At 43.4% G+C, this 4231-nt stretch overlaps 1 non-coding gene across 1 annotated transcript; it reads right to left on the bottom strand.

The window, feature by feature from the left end:
* Positions 1–1667: 1667 nt before the first annotated feature.
* Positions 1668–1792, bottom strand: LOC127237806 (small nucleolar RNA SNORA31). Its single transcript, XR_007835881.1, has one exon. It is a non-coding gene; the product is annotated as a small nucleolar RNA SNORA31 (small nucleolar RNA).
* Positions 1793–4231: the final 2439 nt, after the last annotated feature.

Raw genomic sequence — 4231 nt, 5'->3', positions numbered from 1 at the left:
TATAATCTTCCAATGATAAAAAACAAACAAACAAAAAAAAAAAACAAAAACAAAACACAACTCCACTGAGGGATAACCCTTAACCAAGGGTCTCATTTTTCTTTAAGATCTAAATTTTAAACACTGAATAGCCAATAAACAACCCTTTTCTCTTCGGAGCCCTCTCTTTGTATCAGATCGACCACTGAAGCTGGTCCGAAAAGGAACACACTCCTAGAAGCAACTTATTTATTTATTTAGTTATTCTTGCAACTGGACCTGGGTGTTGATCATTAATGATGCCGTTCTCTAATCCCCTGTTAAACTTTAAGATATCATCGGGATAATAAAACAAATTAGTCAACTAAAACCTCCAGCTGAAACTCATCAGCGGATAGACGATAGACAAGAGGCGAAAACTCCTGAGAAAGGAGCCTACCCTGTAAAAGAAAGCAGCTTTTCTGGGTACACGGCAAGAGGGCTTGTCATAGTTTGTGACAAATTGCTGGTCCCTCTCAAAGTTTCTAATCCGGTAGACTGAAGTGGGGCTGAGATTTACATTTCTAGTAGGTGATGCTGCTGGTCATTGAGAACTGCCGCTTTAAGGGAACACGGCATAGGAAGGCTGTCCAGAGGGATGCACAGACTCTGCTAAGGCTTACAGGAGCTGAGGCTGGAAAGACTATGCTACCTTCGTCTGCTGGGTAATGGCGCCTTGGCTCTGGTGCTTGAGCCTTACTTTGCTGCCAGTTTGCTCACTCATAAAGAATTTATTGACACTTGCCATGCGCCAGCTATTGGGTTAGTCACAGGCCCCAAATTAAGTAGTCATTAAATCATCTACTTAAACAAATATTTATCGAGCACCTCATATTGGCCACGACATGGACTAACATCTGGAAAGAGGCAGGTTTCAGCAGCAGTGAATCGGGAGAACTGGCTCCTGGCTTCTCTGGTGTCAGTCCTATTTAGAAGAAGCCTTGAAGGAAACCTTGACTGTGCGGAGGCTAAGGAACACACAGTAGAGCTATCCTGGGGGAGGGGTGTGATGCACTGCACAGTTTCAGCTGAATTTCAGCTGCAGAGAGGTCTGTCTCACCTTCGCTGACAGCCTGGTCCTTTGGGCACAGTCGGGGACAATGAGCACTTCCCTGTTGGAAGAAATCAGCCTGCCCCTTTTCCATAGTTGCCTCTGCGTTTGGCAGCAGGGACTCCAGACTCGATTTTGCTAGAAACAGTGCCTTTCCAATACAGACAAAATAAAAATGTATGTTTGGCAGCCTGTCAAAGCTGCCCCAAGGCTGCTCGCCTGCAGGGCTGCATCAAAAATACCCTGTATGCTCTGCAGAGGTTTGCCCCTTTCCTGGGTCTGCAGATAGTGGCTAATGGAGGCCAAAGAGTGCCGAACATCCGGTTGCCCATTCCCCAGACCTTGTTACATCCGATGACAAATAATACTCATTTTTGTCCGCCCTTTCTCTCTATCAGAAAAGGTAAATCTGAAAGAGACCCGGAATCTGATGGTAGTTCTCTATTTATTGTTTTCTTTGGTTCTGATCTTTATTTTATTTTTTTTTTTTTTTAACTACTGTCATGTAATCATACGGAAGACAAACTAACACTCGTGATATTGCCTTGGTTTTTTGTTCCCTTGCTTTTCGGAGTCTGTGGTTTTTATAAAACCATACAAATGTACTGCCCACATCAGTCTTGATTACAAAGGCAGGCAGAAAGCACAAGGGGCATTCATTTACATCCCAGGGCAAACCGGAAGAACAGCCATCAACTGTTGAAGGTCTAGCAGTGGATGCAGGTGTCTGTCATTTCTTTTTCTGGAAAGTTTGAGGGATTACTATCTATAGCCAGGGGCCGTGGTATACATATACCATCCTAATATTTAGGAGCCTAAGACAGAAATATCACAGTAAATTTGAGGTCAGCATCAGTTACCTAGTGAGTTCCAGGCCAGCTTCAGAAATGCGGTAAGACTCTCTCTTTCTCTCTCTCTCTCTCTCTCTCTCTCTCTCTCTATATATATATATATATGTGTGTGTGTGTGTGTGTGTGTGTGTGTGTGTATTAGAAAGAACAAATATTGACAGTTTCAAATGTATTTAAATTGTTTTGAGGTGAAGGGCATTTTCAGACATTGTTTCAAGTTAGTGAGTTAATTTTTAAAGTAAGAATTGTCACACGTGTAATACTTAAACATAACATTCCTTGAGACATGGGTACAGCTAGTTCATCTCAGTGGCTTTCTGGGGGTTCAGATGGTGGACTCTCCATGTATGTTACAGAATACATGATAAAAGAACATTATCAAATACTTAACACATGCTCTTCATTTCTGGATAAAGAAACGGGTCTCTGAGAGTCTGGTGATGTCTTCCTGTTCTGAGTAGGGAAGCAATGAAGACCTGTCTCTTGCCTTCCAGGATTCTATCCATCACTACACCTGGAGCCCCCCCCCCCCCCAACATGCTTCCTGTTGTCCACAGTGGAGAGTAGAACAGTGTAGGAAAAAATAAACTGATATCAGTCAGTAAATATTACAATAGGCCAAGATGTAATTAAAAATAACTTCATAAAAATACAGGTCCCAGGGGAGAAATCACAGAGGAAATTTTATTAGAGTCAGGTAAAGTTCTCCATAAAACCTGTAAAAACCCATTAAGCAGTTTCAGGGAAATATATGCCACCTTTTACTGAAGTAATTTTAATGAGATTGATAAATGTGATTCACCGATAGAGGATGAGACCTCTTGCTAGAAGGGAGAACGTTTAATTTTCGTATTTGCTCAGGAAACTATTTATATTCCGTATCTTTGTTGCTGATGATGATAAAGATTACTTGACATTAGTGAATATAAACACGTAATTGTTTGCCATAACTCTCAGTGTTTATCTCCACTTACAGCATTCTCACTGAAAAGACGACTCGGGTCTTTGTCTCTCATGCCCCGAGCTCCTCCTGCTTGAATTTCCTCACATCAACCCAAGCCTCTTTTTCATTCTTTCCATCCAAATGCAAGCAGTCACCATCCACTTCCTGTAAGCTCACAGTGCTATTGGTTCTTACTTTGAAACTCTAGACAGATTGTGTCATTTTCTCCAGTACCTTGAGAGAAATCCTTACACCGAAACAAAGTGCTCGGGGCCCTTACAGCTTTACTCTACAGACACGTTGAAACTCATCTTCTACTAACCCCCTCCCCTCGAACCACGTTCTAGACTCTTAACATGTCCTCTTCTCCCAGAAGTAAGAAACCAATAGAGTTCAGCGACTCCGATGACGGGCTGACCACTCACGCTGCCTGGTTTCAACATCGTGCTTTGTGCTTAGCTTGGTGGCTTCTCTGAGTTGTAGTTTCCTCACCTGTGAAGCGGTATTCTAGAACTTCCCTCATGAGATCAAGAGCTTGATGGCCTGACACAGGCCACCAACTTCCCGTGTAAATCCTCAGTTAGTGCTGGAGCGAGCTCTCCCCCTCATTCTCGTTCAGCCCACTGTTCCCAAGCCACTCTTGAAGGGCAAAGGGGGCCTTCCTCAGCCTACAGGCTTACTCTTGGACTTTCTCTAGAAGCTAACAAGATGATTTTCTGGATTCATGAAGCATTCTGTCCCCATTTTCTTTCCACTTGAAGTCCTCTTAGGTCTTACACGGTCTTCATTTCTCCTTTAAGAAGATGAAATCCTTGAGAGCAGAGAGAGACTCTGACGGGCTGTCCATCTGTATCACTGGTGCAGTGCTCAGCCCTTGACAAGTGCTCCCTACCTGCAGAAACATGAGAAGGAGGCATGCACCCTTCCAACCCGCACAAATGTAAGAGACATGCGCACTCCCTACCTGCAGAAACATGAGAAGGAGGCATGCGCACTCCCTACCTGCAGAAACATAAGAGAGAGACATGCACACTCCCTACCAGGGACATGAAAGACATGCGCACTCCCTACCTGCAGACACATAAGAAAGAGACATGCGCTCTCCCTACCTGCAGGAACATGAGAAAGAGACGTGCACACCACTCAGAGTGCTTTATGTTCCAATTCACGCATCATGGGAAAGAGGTCTGAATCGAGTCTTCTCCTTTTTTACTCCCGTGCAAAAGTCAATTCCACTCATCCCATACCTATTTATTAATTGTCTAGTATTTACAGATATTCTTCCAGGCACTGAGGTCACAGCAATTTAAAAGTGACCATAAAACAGAATTACATGCTATGTAGAACGTGCATGGAAGCTTGTATTTA

Source organism: Phodopus roborovskii, unplaced genomic scaffold (genome assembly GCF_943737965.1).
Source record: "Phodopus roborovskii unplaced genomic scaffold, PHOROB, whole genome shotgun sequence".
NCBI classification, from domain to species: Eukaryota; Metazoa; Chordata; class Mammalia; order Rodentia; family Cricetidae; genus Phodopus; species Phodopus roborovskii.
The sequence above is the reverse complement of the archived record's forward strand: the minus strand, read 5'-3'. Positions and strand labels throughout refer to the sequence as shown.